The following is a 16,330-nucleotide window of genomic DNA, read 5'->3' on the forward strand; positions in this document are numbered from 1 at the left end:
TGCAACCTGCATACAGCACCCCTGGGGTGATGTTTGTTGTTGGCACTTCCTCAGGTTTTAGGTGACAGCTACACTTGAGTCAGCATCATCATGCGATGTATCTTGTGGTGACAGACCTGCAGCGACACACATTGCACACCCCTTCCACACTTCATATAGCATGGGAGGGTGACCGATTTACTATGTGGCTTCAAGTCATTATGAAATGGTCATCTGACAAGTTGTACATACAGTACAGGCCATGACAATGGTACTGTGGGCTATTACTTAGGTCCCTTGGTGATCCAGAGTGGCAGCTAATGTTTGTGGCAGCCATGGGGTGTCCAAGGGTGTGTATCCCATTGTTACAGGATGATCAACATAACTACCAGTGTCTCTCCTATCTTCCAAAATATTATTGAGCATTTATACTGTCGACACAAGCACAGTGCAGGCTATGGGTTGGAGCTCAGCTACTTAGCAAATGTGTCCCTTGGCACAGTGCATGTGAAGTCAGTGATGTCCTGTTTTCTCCTACTCGGTCCCGCTATGCCATCCGTGATCTGCACTGTCTGACAGTAACTCTGCCTCATGTTGGGCCATTTCTTGTATCTGGTACTGACCTGATGGTGTTGTGAGTCAGTGAGTGTTGCATGTGAGGTGGCACTACAGTAGGTGTGGTACCACTTATCACACATCTGGCACATGGTATGTGATGGGCATTGATCTTGTATTCCTGTGTGTGTGAGCCAATGCGTCAGGAAGCTGCCTCTGCACACTACAGGTAAGTCAGGTATGTGTTGATGAGATGAAGTTAGTATAGGCGCAAGTTGTCTAGTATTTGATATTTGTTCTGGCACTGATTTGCACAGCATGACTTAAGGGATCTATGCCTATATGGAACTTACATGACATGGTCATGGTTTATGCCATTGACTTGTCTGTGCTATTCCTTGTTTGGTGCACTGTGTGTGAAGTGTGCGTAGTAGGCAACCTGTTGGAACTTGTAGTGGTCTGTGTAGTTCTACTGTTAGCAAAGCGTACATGTCTGCACCAGTCCTTCCCGTGGTGTGCCTGTCAAGTTGTGGGTGTGTTACGTACATGTGGGTGTATGCATTTGTGGTGTGCAGTGATCGTGCTGTACTATAGCATGGTACATATGGGTTATCACCTGCACATGTGTGTTACTCTGGCCAAGTGTTAATATAGTGGTGTATGTCTTGTGTGTCCAACTGGGTTGGTGGGTTCAGTGTATACTGCTAGATTTGTAGACTTACCCACAAGTAGGAAATTTCCAAATTGTCCATCCTGGAATTGTTCATTGACCCTTCTGTGCTGGAATATGTGGGTGTCATGGACACTCCCAGGATACTTGGCCAAAATGTTTATTAATAGCCCCCGGTGGTCCACTATGCCCTGCACATTAATGGAATGTGTGTGCTTGTGATTCCAGTATAAGTGCTCTGTTGCTGGAGGTGGCATGAGCAGGACGTGGGTGCAGTTAATTGCACCAAGCACATGCGGGAAGCCATGGATTTGATAGAACCCCTGTTTGTTCTCCTGCTGCTTTTACTGGGTGTTGGGGAAGCTGGGGTCAGGGAGATGATAGTGTCTAACACCTTTGGCAAGAATGCAGAGAACGACGGCTGTGAGACACCAGCAACCAATGCACCCGCTGTTTGGAAGGAACCACTTGCCAGAATGTGCAGGACAGCTGGCAGCTTTGTCACAGGTGGTATGTTGTGTGGGGTCTGCAGGCTTGCTGTAATTTGTGGCTCAATGTGGTGCAGCAGGTGTAGTAAGGCTTGCCGGTTCAGCCTGTAGGTCGTAATAATGTCCAGGTCTTTGAGGCCAAGGAGAGATGTCCTGGTTCTGAAGACCCTCTCCTGCCTTCTGCGTTGTCTTTGTGGGCCGCGTTGTCGTGCAGGTAATTGCTGGAGTTGTTGCTGTCCTCTGCGCCGTCTTTCAAGCTGGATCATTATCACCTCCTTCATCTCCTGTGGGTTGGTAATGTTGTAGTGATGTGTTTGCCTCATTTTAACGCCTGCCCTCAGGCGTTAAATTTTTACGCAAATCGGTGTTAATGTCATTTTTTGGGTCCACCTTCCAGCTGTGCGTCTTTTTTGCCAGGGTGGATGAATATGGCGCTAGAGTGTTGAGTCACTTTTTGGACGGGGGACTCAAGGAGGTTTCACGCATCCCAAAAATGACATTAACACAAATATTTTGACGCTAGATGGGTCTAGCGTCAAAATATAAATATGGCGTTGAGTTTGCACTGAATTAGCATAAAAAATTGCACTAATTCAGCGCAAACAGAGAATAAATATGCCCCTAAACGACGCGCTGGGAGACAACCTCTAGCTCAGTCGCAACCTCTCCAGTACTGCAATAACCCTCTAAAGTATCACACACTTCCTTCACCACCCAAACCATTTCTAAAGGTGCAATTATCGAATCTGAGGGCAATGAACATGTAATTAACAGCTGAATAGAGGGCAACTTGCAGAACTGCAGTGATAACCAAAATCGCCCACAAGACCTGTGCTCTTTCGAACAGACAGAGCAAGGCCAGACTACCACGCAACAAAATAGCAATGGGCAACTACAGAAGTATCCGCTATTTACTGTGACCGGGTCTAAAGAGTTCAAAGAACCACCTAAACCAGCATTCCCAGCGGAACACTTAAAGGAGTGGGGTAGGCCAGATGCAATTCAGTACCTATTCGCCAGTCTTCATCCCCCCTATAGTTTATCGAATACTTATTCGCTGATGTCAGACTCAATTCAGATGGGGGTCGCAGCAGGACATCAGGAAGTTGGTATAAGAGTTGAAATTATGAGCTCTTGGCCTTGCTCAGATCCTGGGAATCCTGGGTGGGCTTCTTACAATCAGGCAGAAGGGGGACAAGTGGGTGAAGCCTCTTCACCTACAGAGACTATGCTTCTCCTGATCCTTACCAAACTTAAGGCTCTAAAACTATCACAGGAGGAAGCAAATCGTAAGACAGAAGCTCAACTCAGCCTCATAACCAATAACATACAGCAATTGAGCACTTATGTTAAAGAAGTCGAACAACGTGTATCAGACTTGGAAGATGGTGGATCGCACATGGAAGCATCAGTTGCCAGATACCAAGCAGAATTGACTGACTTGCAGATCCGGGTTGACGATGCGGAGAATCGCTCCCGCCACTCTGTCCTAAGGTTCATAAGGAATACCAGAAGGGAGAGAGTCTGACCAGATGGTTATTACACTAGTCTCAGATCTGATCGAACAGTATGTTCTAACGGAGCCAGCAGACAGTAAGATGGATCTTACTATTACACGTGCTCATCGAGTTCCAGCAGTCCAGTCACCAGGTGCAAAATATCCACTGATGATAGTGGTCAACTTTGGTGACTATCACATTAAAGAAAAATTTCTTTCACTGGCCATCAAAGCAAGGGCCTTTGCAACTCCATTCAAAATTTTCTGTGACATGTCTTCACTTGCAGCTCGCAGACACCGAGAGTTGAAAGAGCTGATCTTGGTGTTTCAGAAAAGGGGGGCACCAGCTGGCCTGGTCCAGCTATGAAAATTGAACGTTTTCTATAAAGGAAGTACTAATATATTTCATACGGTGGAAGCAGCAAAACATTTTCTGAGTTATATACGGAGTTCAGATGGGAGGTGGTTGTAAAAATATTGCACTCAGGTTTAAGAGTTGGTAGCTATCTGCCTGCTATTATGGGACTGTGAGGTTAAGGGCAATCAGTTGAAAATTTTTTGAAGTTTGTTAAACGTCCGAAAGGGAAAAGAATATGATGCCTCCAGGTTGTTTCGGCATCAACGGTGCTATGTCAAGGCACCATAGTAGGGGTAATGGGATGGGGCAGTGCAACAGACTAGCAGAGCCAAGGCAGGTTCATTTGGTGGGATCAAGAGAGGGGAGTGCTCTGAGAGTCCCTAGACAGGAGGGCCTCAAGCCCAGAGCACCCAGGGAGGGAGGGAGTGGAGGGATGAGGGTGGGGCCAGGCGTTGAGAGAGGGGCTGCATGCGGGGGATTAAAGGGTTGAGAAAATTCAGTTTTTTCACAAAGAAGCAGACGATTATATGAAAGTAAAAAGGGCAGGAAGCGGCGAGAATTAATCTCAATCAAACGAAAGTAAAGTTAAAAGATTTCTTTATTTTTGAAGAAGTAGATAGCTGAAGGGCCTACCAGCAGCAGGTTTATGAAGAAAGTCAAAAAATAGGTAAATACCTGGCTTGGAGCACCCGTATAAAACATGAAAGGCAGATAATACTTCAAATTCAGGATCCAGAGAGAAGTGAAATCATTACTCATGAGAAGGATATTGCCCGGGTATTTATGTGGCATTACTCTAGAATCTAGGAGATCAATTATGCAGTTTCACCTGCACAGAGTATTATAAGCCAAGCACGTTACCATAAATGCCGTTAAATGTTCAGAATGACATAGCACAGATTACGTCCTCTGAGATTCTAGAAAATGCCAAGTGCAAAAGCTTGTGGTGGATGTGGCTTTCCAATAGAATTTTATAAAACCTTGTGTGAGGAGTTAGTACCATTCCTAACGGATTTATGCAATGCAATATTCAAGGGCGCAGAAATACCTTCAACATTCAAAGAATCAACAATAGTCAGTTTCTTAAAAAAAGATAAAAATCTACTGAAGCCAGATGCATATCTCCCAATCAGCCTGCTTAATGCAGATTATAAAATCTTAACAAAGGTCTGGGCTACCAGGATCACACCAGTTGCTCAACAACTAATACATAAATACCAAAACGGCTTTGTAGCCAGCAGACTGATGGCATCTAATACATATTTTTTAATACAGGCAGTCGAGTTTTTTTTCGGTTAATGCAATCCCTGCGGGAATGATAATGTTAGACGAAGAGAAAGTCTTCAATCTGGTGAACTGGGAAGCCTTGCTATATAGCCGGACCAAATTCGGCTTTCCCTCGCAATTTACAATAATGATAAGGCAGCTGTATCAGGCACAATTGGTATCAACTCAAAGGTCAGAGGCACAATTCAGATGAAAAGAGGGACTAGACAGGATTGTGCTCTTTCCCCTATATTGTTTGACTTTTGTATCGAACCTCTGGTCCATATAATATGCAGTTTGAGCAAAATTATGGCGCCATTAGTAGGTGTGCCAAAAATTAAGCTCTTTGCAGATTACATTATTTTATATTTAAAACCAGAGATTGACAACGTACAAAGTGTGCTTGATAGAATCAATGAGTTTACTCAAATAGGGGGCTATGAAATTAATGAAAGTAAAACAGAAGTTCTCATATTTAACGCAGGAACAGAGAATCTTCCTCCTGGCTTGCAACAGCAGGTTAATTCGTCCGAACCCATTAGGTATTTAGGAATATATCTCATAGAGAACAATGATTGCTTATTTAACCTACATTACGCCAGGATGCTTGAAAAAGTACAAGTACTTTAGGACAGATCGGTGGTTCTCCAGTTGACTCTGATAGGAAGAGTCTTCTTAAGTAAGATGACAATTCTTCTGCTTTTTCTTTTTTTATTCAATAATGTGCTAACAAGAATAAATAGCTCTTATTTTCGTGAGTTGGATTCCATGATACAAGGTTTTATATGGAGGAAATAAGCCCCCAGGGAGAGTCTCTCAGTTGTGCACCTGAACAAAGACCAAGGGGGCTTGGCATTTCCTAATTTTCAAGTTTGTTATCAGGCTACATTGCAGGACACATTGGCACAATATTTGGATATCAGAGAAAACCTGGACACATTCTTGGTTGACAGGATGATGATCACAGAATCAGCAATAGGTCTCCCAGCATTTATTAAAACCACTAAACTTCCCAAAAAAACGTGATACAAGTATATTTGCAATCTTAGAAAAAGAGCAGAGCTTTTAAGTAAAACACATCAAATACCATCAGGCTATATTTGTTTGCAACTACAGGAGTGTAAATACTTTGGCCAGAAACAGATATAGCTCAATAGAATAGAAAAGGGTTTAAAGAGATGGGGGATTTTCTTTTAAGAGGCAGATACATCACATGGGAGGAGGATGCAATAAGGTTGGAGAGTATGGCAACTAGACTCTTTTTGAGATTTGTTCAGATATCTCATTTTCTTAGTACCAATATACCCATGGCAAATACCCAAGAACACCCGACAGGGAGAGCTCTAATTAAGAGTAAGGTAAGGGGGACAGAAAATTGGTACAGATTGTTAGTTGATCAATCCACCTCTGAACTAATTACAGATTTCAGGAATAACATTTTCAGAACAACACAATACATAATTTTCAGCAAAGATTGGAGAATTATTTCGGAAGTTTGGTACAAATCTTTGAGGGCAGCTAACTATAAAATAATGCATTTTCTCTCCAGATGGATGGCTTACTACACCCCTGAGAAAATACATAAAATGTTTCCAACAATTCCTGATCAATGTTTTCGTTGCCATTAGGAGAGACAGGGGAATTGGCTACATATATTTTTTAGGCTGTCCCAAATTAACTTTTTTTTGGTTCGAGATCAGCAAGGTAATACATCGCAACTCTAACTTAAGGATTGAGTTAGATCCAAGCTTAGTTCGGTTTGGAGTTTCTGAGAAAACATGCCAGTTAGCTAAATATCAACAATACTTCATTGGGATTGTTTTTGCAGTAGCTAGATCATTGATATTGCAGTTTTGGAGGACTGGAAATATTCCTACACTGCAGAACTAGTGGGATAAGATGATAAGAACCAAGAAATATGAGGAAGTGTACTCAAAACGAGTCAGGAGTATAAAAAAGTTTACAGCTATATGGCAGTATTTAGTGGAATAATAAACCAAGTAACACTATCTAACCATAATATTAAGCTGAATTTATTCAAAATCATTGAAACCAGGATGTGTTTATATATAGGGAAGTGATTAAGGAGATGTTCTGAGTGTTTTGTTGATTCTACAATCAAGGCAAAAATAGCAAAAAAAAATTACAATTACAACTCACCGACCAATATGAAGGGATTACAGGAGGTCATAGTGATGTGACCAGCCGAAGAAAATGACGTATTGTTATTGAGTGCTACTTGTGTATAGTTCCTGTTTTATTTTTGTAATATTTATACTTGAAATCAAAACAAAATGTTTTAAAAACAAATGACCTTTGGAAAATAGTTTCTGGTGAGGGGTACTTCTCTAGCAATATGTTTCTTGCAGATTAGAAACACTGATAGTAATTTCTGTGAGAGAACAGAAATGAATTGGATCACTCACTTCTTTGCAAGTAACCCAGACAGTATAGTCCTTCCCTCTGTTAAATGAATGCTTTTGAAGCTAATAACAATTTGAAAAAATCATTTTTGAGTATCCTAAAATAGACCAGGGACATAGCAATCAGAATATGCACTTTTTTTAGAAAGTGTACTGCTATTTAGTCGAAATAAAGCCACAAAAATATCACAGAAAGATATTTCCAGGGGTCACATATTTACACCCCTGAATTATATGCAAGCTGATATCAACAGCCTTATTCAACTCCATTCATTGGGCTTTAGACCAACATGCTACACTATTAATGTCTTGGTCCTGCCACTAATAGTTCATGATATAGCTAATATGAGAAAAGCAAACTGAATGATTGTTTCGTTGATTTTAGAATGACCTTTGATGGAGTGGATAGAGATTTGGTTTGGTAGAAGTTCGGAATTAGGGGAGTACCCCATCTTTGCTATGAGTCATTACATTCTGATACAGTTAAACTTGTGGATGAATTAGGCTGCCAGAAAAGCTTAATGTCCAGTGAAATTTGCAAAAATAGGCTACAAGTACGGGTGCATATTAGCACTCCTTTTTTTAGTATGTATGTTGTAGACTTGGACACTGAGATTTCAAAAATTCACCCCTAAATTAGTCTAGTGCCATCTCAATATTCTGCAATATGCTGATTTACTTAAAGTACACAGCAGAGGGTCTACAGTGAGACTTAACAACATTTCATAAGTAGAATTCAAAAATATTGGCTGCTTGATACCCCTCAAAATCTTCAATTGTTGAATGAAGATTGAGTGAGTTGAAAAAGTGTGAAATGCTATTGTCTAAACAACTGTATGGAGGGATCTGTGTATATACATTACATCAATCAACCCTTAAAGCTAAATTGCATTTTTGGTTGAGAGAGCTCCACACCACATTAGATTCACCATTGATTAAACCCATTCTACCTGTTACCTCAGGAAAGCTAATGTGGGCCTTGCCTTATGTCCAAACTGCTTAACCATGAAAATGGTCTACCTGGCTAGCTCAATTTTATTTATTCTGCAGGATTCCCCACCTTCAACTATCCTGCACCCAAGCATAAATGAAACAAAAGTTCAAACTACTGAGATTTTCATACAATGTAGTGTTGCAATTCATATCTACCTGTTTCCAGCTCGGTGCTACAGCCCCGGCATCCTTAAAAGCTCTATTATTGTTTAAGCTTGAAGATAAGCCAAAAGAAGGTATCTCTGGGGCAATGTTGCTCATAGGTTCATTGGTACCATTAGGACTATTATGATATACTCAATTGTGGTGGGAACTTGATCCATGCCATCAATTAAACATATTGCAAAGCAACAGATGTAAGCACTCTTGTAACAAGGATTGGCAAGAGTTCAAGGGCAATAATATGTTGCAGGAAGCTATGCATAAGGACCTTTCGAGCCCTAACTAATGAATCCTCTTTCTATGATAACAACAAAAGATGGAGATCAGAAGACTGCCTAGTCTACAAGTTACAAGGACTAAGGGCCTGATTACAACTTTGGAGGAGGTGTTAATCCGTCCCAAAAGTGACGGTAAAGTGACGGATATACCACCAGCTGTATTACGAGTCCATTACATCCTATGGAACTCGTAATACGGCTGGTGGTATATCCGTCACATTTGGGACGGATTAACACCTCCTCCAAAGTTGTGATCAGGCCCTAAGTCTGGTGTTTATCCACTGCACTCAAGGGCCAACATGTCAATGCAACTATGTTATTTTGTTAGTTCAGTAGTACTGTTACCTGTAGTGTTACCTGAAGCAGCTATTTAAAGATCAATGTTTATTTAACTGATATAAAACACAAATAGTCACAGGATGACACTGCACAAATTGAGACTTCTGGTTGACAAATGAGGCCTTAGTGATCCAGACATTTAGGGGGTCATTCCAACCCTGACGGTCGGTGTTAAAGCGGCAGCTAACCCGCCAACAGGCTGGCGGTTTAAAAAATGGAATTCTGACCCTGGCGGAAACCGCCAACAGAGACCGCCACATTAACACTCCGACCGCCACGGCGGGACAAACAAACAGCGCGGCGGTCACCACCAACAGACAGGCGGGAGTCAATGTACCGCCCACCCTATCACAACCCACCAATCCGCCACATTTTCCTGGGCGGTAGCCCCGCCGATAAAATCACGGCGGAAACAGACATTTCAAACGGAAAACGCTCACCTCCATACACCCCACGAGGAATCTGGACAGCATGGAACCCGAACTACACATCCTACCAGCTATTGTATTCCTGCTCCTCTACCAGGAGCACGAACGCCGACGCAGAAGACTACGTGAGTACTGCACCTACGACACAGGGGAGGGGGGAGGAGAAAATATTACGGGCACACATACGCTACACACCCACCACCACCCTCACCCACTACAACACACACATCAATGCATAGCAATACATCACTGTTACAAACCCCCCAGAAGAATGCAAAGACAAAATTAAATGATCATAAACAGTCGAATATATTGTATTATCAGCATATAAAAATATCACACATTTAAAACTAATATATACATAAATATTAAAAGTCCGATAATTTTAGCAGTCATTGTCCGTGGACCACTGGGCCCAAATCACATGGGCAAGGCCCACACAGGATACCTGACACCAACGGAGAGAACACTGCAGGGGCATCAGATAGAAAAACTACAGGCACCTCAGGGGGAAGGGAAGGGGGGGCACCTCAGCCACATGAGTACACGACGCCAGATCCACGAGGGGCCTCCATGGCCACTGTCCCATCCTGGGGAGTGCAAAGCCACAGTCTCTCAAGTCCATACAGTGGGTGGTTTGCCCACTGTACCATCCTGGGGAGTGCAAAGCCACAGTCTCTCAAGTCCATACAGTGGGTGGCTTGCCCACTGTACCATCCTGGGGAGTCCAAAGCCACAGTCTCTCAAGTCCGTACAGTGGGTGGCTTGCCCACTGTACCATCCTGGGGAGTGCAAAGCCACAGTCTCTCAAGTGGATGACAGTGTCCACTGGTTCTGGAGGGGGACTGGTGCCCAGAGTGCTTTGTGCAGCCCTGCCCGACACAGATGGGGCACTGCCCCTTCCGCCAATGGGCCAGCGGTGCTTGAGATGAAGGGCCCAGTTCAGCGGTGCTTGAGATGGCGGTGCCCTGTTCAGCGGTGCTTGAGATGAAGGGCCCAGTTCAGCGGTGCTTGAGACGGCGGTGCCCTGTTCAGCGGTGCTTGAGACGGCGGTGCCCAGCGGAGCGGTGCTTGAGATGAAGGGCCCAGTGCAGCAGTGCTTGAGATGAAGGGCCCAGTGCAGCGGTGCTTGAGATGAAGGGCCCAGTGCAGCGGTGCTTGAGACGGCGGTGCCCAGCGGAGCGGTGCTTGAGATGAAGGGCCCAGTGCAGCGGTGCTTGAGATGAAGGGCCCAGTGCAGCGGTGCTTGAGACGGCGGTACCCAGCGGAGCGGTGCTTGAGATGAAGGGCCCTGTTCAGCGGTGCATGAGACAGCGGTGCCCAGCGGAGCGGTGCTTGAGATGAAGGGCCCAGTGCAGCGGTGCTTGAGATGAAGGGCCCAGTTCAGCGGTGCTTGAGACGGCGGTGCCCTGTTCAGCGGTGCTTGAGACGGCAGTGCCCAGCGGAGCGGTGCTTGAGATGAAGGGCCCAGTGCAGCGGTGCTTGAGACGGCGGTGCCCAGCGGAGCGGTGCTTGAGATGAAGGGCCCAGTGCAGCGGTGCTTGAGATGAAGGGCCCAGTGCAGCGGTGCTTGAGATGAAGGGCCCAGTGCAGCGGTGCTTGAGACGGCGGTGCCCAGCGGAGCGGTGCTTGAGATGAAGGGCCCAGTGCAGCGGTGCTTGAGATGAAGGGCCCAGTGCAGCGGTGCTTGAGACGGCGGTGCCCAGTGGAGCGGTGCTTGAGATGAAGGGCCCTGTTCAGCGGTGCATGAGACGGCGGTGCCCAGCGGAGCGGTGCTTGAGATGAAGGGCCCAGTTCAGCGGTGCTTGCCCTGTTCAGCGGTGCTTGCCTTGGCGGTCCTTGCCCTGTTCAGCGGTGCTTGCCTTGGCGGTCCTTGCCCTGTTCAGCGGTCCTTGCCCTGTTCAGCGGTGCTTGAGTTGGCGCTCCTTCATTGCCCAGCTGGGCTGTGGCTGGCGCTCCTTCATTGCCCAGCTGGGCTGTGGCTGGCGGGGCCCTCCTGGGCAGCTGGGCTGTGGCTGGCGGGGCCCTCCTGGGCTGCCGTACCGGGCCTCTGGGTGTCCTCCTGCACACCTGGGATGGGGCTGGTGGGGCCCTCCTGGGCAGCTGGCCTGCTGCCGGACTTGTCGGGCGTGCTGCCCTTCCCACCCTTCCCTGGTCATCTGTGGCCCTTTCCCACCTTTGGCAGTGTGCCAGGTGGCACCCCACTTCCAGCCGGAGCCAGGGTATGGATTTTGGTCCCTGGTGTCCTTGGCCTCTCGCGCCGGGCACTGGTAATCTTTGGGTTTTTTTCCGGGGGTGGGCTGGCCGTGCCTTGGCTCCTAGCAGAACTAGTTGCCCTTGAGGGTGGGGGACTCCACAGTCCTTGGACAACAGTCTTGGTAGGTCCTGATTTGGTGGTGGCTGAGGTGCTGATTGCAGTCTTATGAGATGGACGGGGTGGGGGAGTTGTTGGAAAGAGGTCAAGTTTGGAGAGGAAAATCAATTTGGAAAGAGAGGGACGGCTATGTGTAGTGGGTATGGGAGTGGAGGAAGAGGATGTGGTTGTAGGAGTGTGAAGTCTGGTGTCTTTGGGGTGCAGGTGCTTGGGCTGGAGGCTGTCGTGAGGTGGACGGCTGTTGGGTGGGTGGCTGCCTGCGTTTGTGTGGTTTGGAAGAGGGGGTGACAGACACACTGGGAGAGGACACAGGGGACGTGTAAATGGTAGTGGGGGTGGTGACTGCACGTGTGCGGAGTGTTCTGGTGGGTGTGCTGGTGATGGACATAGTGGCTGAAGATGTTGTGCATGCAAGTGTGAGTGGAGACGTCACAGGGAGGGAGGAGGGAGACGAGGAGGAGGGGGACACAGTGGAGGCAGTGGGTGTTGGTGTGTCTGCATGTGGATGTTGCTTGTGTGAATGCTTGTGTGATGTGTGGTGCTTATGTCTGGATGAGCGTCCCTTGGGTGTTGAGTTGTGTGCAGGCTGGTCTGTAGGTGTGTCTGGGATGGGCAGAGGTACAGGGGATTGGGTCTGGGTAGAGGAAGTTGGAGGGGGGAGGCTAGAGACAGGGACAATTGCTGCCGTCAGTGCTGAGGCCAGAGCGTTGAACGATCGCTGATGGGCAGCCTGACCCGAATGAATGCCCTCCAGGTATGCATTACTCCGGTGCACCTCCCTTTCTACACCCTGGATGGCATTCAAAAGGGTAGACTGCCCAACAATGATGGTCCTCAGGAGGTCAATGACCTCCTCACTGAGGGCAGCAGGGGTGACAGGGGCAGGGCCTGAGGTGCCTGGGGCGAAGGAGATGCCCCCCTTCCTGGGTGAGCGGGCACGGGGCAAACGCTGAGGGGCTGCTGGGAGGGCGGTGCTGGTGCGCTGGGTGGCGGCTGTACCTGTTGTTGCGGGGGCACGGATGTTGCCACCACCACAAGGGAGCTCCCTTCAGAGGACAAGTCACTGCCACTGACATCAGCACGAGTCCCCGCTGTGGAGCTCCCCTCGCCCTCTGTCCCACTGGTGTACTCAGAGTCCGTTGCATGGCCCTCCAGGGCCATGTGGGATGCAGCTCCCTCGTGCTCCGATGCCACTTCTCCTCCGCCTGATGATGCTAATATACACATGAACAGGAAGACCACAAAAAAGAGGGGGGGTAGAAAGAAAGACATGTTGAGTGCATGGATTACCGCTACTGTTGGCGGAGAGGACAGACACATAAGCCCCCTGCACTACGCTGCGCACTTGGGGTCCACTACTCAATCAGTGGGACATGGCCTACAAGCCTATGGACGACAACTGCACACATAGATGACACAGGGCCATGAATAGCTGTACTTGGCACCCTACAGAGGTGGGGGGTGGGGGCACAGGGCCATGCCTTACGGAGGGGCCTAGCCTACAGAAATCACCCTGGCCTAGAGATACCCACAGCCCACCTCCCCCACCCAGACACCTCCACTGCGCGCAAAGTCACCAGAATGAGAGTGTACTCACCCCCTTGTGTCTGCTGTGATGTCCTCACGCGCCCATCCAAATCGGGGTAGGCCACCGCCAGGATCTGGGACATCAGGGGGGTCAATTGACGACTGGCACCCCTCCTACATTGGGAGGCCATCCCGAGCAGAGCCTCTGCCGTCTTCCTGCTCCCGCGTCGGATGTCCTCCCACCTCTTCCGCCAGTGGGTGCCCCGTCTGTTGTGGACCCCCAGGGTCCGGACGTCCTTGGCGATGGCACGCCAAATAGCGATTTTCTGGTGGGCGCTGACCTATGTGACATGTACAGGGGGAGAAATAAAATCATCACCTTCTGCATGCTTGATGTGAGTGGCCCCCCATCCCCACCCCTGCCATGTGGCCAATGCTCTCATCTGTCGTCTGATGCATGCCTCAATCGCTCCCCTCCCCACCATCTTTCATCCACCCGACTCAACCCAGGCATTGCCCACAAAGCATGGTCCCAGTGTACTTACCTGTTGGTCTGGAGGACCGTAGAGTAGCGCATACTGGGGGAGGAACCCATCCACGAGTTTCTCCAATTCTTCAGAAGTGAAGGCAGGGGCCCTTTCCCCAGTCGCAGCAGCCATTGTCTCTTCCAGACCGAGGTCACAGCAGCACTTGCAGTGTAGGTCCTCTCCTGTGGAAGATCAGGTATCGAGTGATTAAGTAGATAGAAAATGGCGGTCACGCCCGCGGCGGTGCGTACCGCGGCGGTGCGTACCGCGACCGCCGGCTCACATCGTCATTGGCTCGTGAAACCCATAGGGTTCTATGTTAACCAATGCGACTTAGCGCCGCGGTCTTCGACCGCCTACCGCCACGGTGTGCCACGCCAGCGCATTGACCTCACATCCCATTGTCACACTTCACAGGTCAGGCAGCCGCCATTTCAAGGGCCCACATGGCCTAATTACCAACTGCGTCACACATACCTAGGCCTTGCACCAACACTCATACAAGCCATTCAATGCACAGTGAATCGTGTTGTGTGCAAGCTGTGGGAACGTACCTGTGGGTTGATTGACTCTGTGCTCGCTGTTGTCCTTCCTAGGCACCGTCCGCTGGGCAATGCGAGGAGATGGAGGAATCTTCCCGTGTACAGACCGCTGGTGGACCTGTCGACAATGGAGGAAAGACATGTCATTCTGACATACAGGCTTGACCGAGCCACTATACATGAACTGCGTGCCCAGCTGGAGGCAGACCTGATGTCACCCATCCGCCAACCCACAGGGATCCCCCCTCTAGTGCAGGTGCTGTCAGTACTCCATTTCTTAGCAAGTGGGTCATTTCAAACAACAGTGGCAATATCATCAGGGATGTCTCAACCTATGTTTTCCAAGGTGTTGTCCAGAGTGTTGTCTGCCCTGCTGAAACACATGCGGAGCTACATCGTTTTACCTGAGGTGGGGGATTTGCCTACAGTGAAGGGTGATTTCTATGCCCTTGGACATATCCCCAACATCATTGGTGCCATTGATGGGACACGTGTTGCTTTGGTCCCCCCCAGCAGGAGTGAACAGGTGTACAGGAACAGGAAAAGTTATCATTCGATGAATGTACAGATGGTCTGTTTGGCAGACCAGTACATCTCCCATGTTAATGCCAAGTTCCCTGGGTCAGTGCATGACGCGTACACTATGCGGAATAGCAGCATCCCTTACGTGATGGGTCAACTCCAGAGGCACCGGGTGTGGCTATTAGGGGACTCTGGTTACCCCAATCTGCCCTGGCTACTGACCCCAGTGAGGAATCCCAGGACCAGGGCAGAGGAACGCTACAATGAGGCCCATGGGCGGACTAGGAGGGTGATCGAACGCACCTTTGGCCTCCTGAAGGCCAGGTTCAGGTGCCTCCATATGACAGGTGGATCCCTAATGTACTCACCAAAGAAGGTGTGCCAGATCATCGTGGCCTGCTGTATGCTTCACAACCTGGCTTTGCGCCGCCAGGTGCCTTTTCTGCAGGAGGATGGTCCAGATGGTGGTGTTGTAGCAGCTGTGGAGCCTGTGGAGAGTGAAGAAGAGGAAGCCGGAGAGGACGACATAGACAACAGGAACACAGTAATAGAGCAATATTTTCAGTGACACACAGCTAAGAGTACACACCGGCATATTACATTTACTTAAAGACTCCTACCTCTCTACTGTCTGACTTTTTCCCCCAGTGTATGGTAACTGTGTTGTGACTTTCCCTTCCGTTTTCAGAGCTGTGGGCCCCACTGCGTGACATCTGCTTTGTTTCCCTATGGACTACAGCTGTGTGACAGCGGTTTGTTGGCATCACAATGTGAACAACAATTTTGGCACTGTCATGTCTAATACATTTGTTAAAATCACAGACAGACTCCAGATTGTTTATGTGCAATAAGTGTGTTTATTCAAGTGCTCTAATTTGGATGGGTGGTTGCAAATCGGTGAGGGGTGATGGTGGAGGATTGTCCATGGCAGAGTCCAGACTATCAGGTTCACAGGTGCATTGTCCAAATGCCTGTGGGAAGTGGAGCAGGGGCAGTTTAAGGTTGGACAGGGTGACAATGTGGGACAGTGGGATGACAATCAGGGCGGTATCCTTTGCTGGCGGGGGTCTTGACATGTTACTCTGTCTTCTTCCTAGATCTCAGGGCCCGCTTGCGGGGTGGTTCTCCTTCTGCAGGGGGTGGGGTTCTGGTGGCCTGTTGGTCTTCTGTCGGGGCCTCCTGTCCACTAGCGCCGGCGGAGGTGGTAGCCAGTTCTTGGTCCATGCTAGTGTCAGGGGCCCTTTGAGGTGCCACAGTGGTCCGCAATGTGGTGATTAACTCATTCAGGGCCACTACGATGGAACCCAGGGCGGAACTGATGTTTCTTAGTTCCTCCCTGAACCCCATATACTGTTGCTCCTGCAGAAGCTGGATTTCCTGAAACCTGGCCAGGACCGTCGC

Source organism: Pleurodeles waltl, chromosome 8, assembly GCF_031143425.1.
Source record: "Pleurodeles waltl isolate 20211129_DDA chromosome 8, aPleWal1.hap1.20221129, whole genome shotgun sequence".
Lineage (NCBI taxonomy): Eukaryota > Metazoa > Chordata > Amphibia > Caudata > Salamandridae > Pleurodeles > Pleurodeles waltl.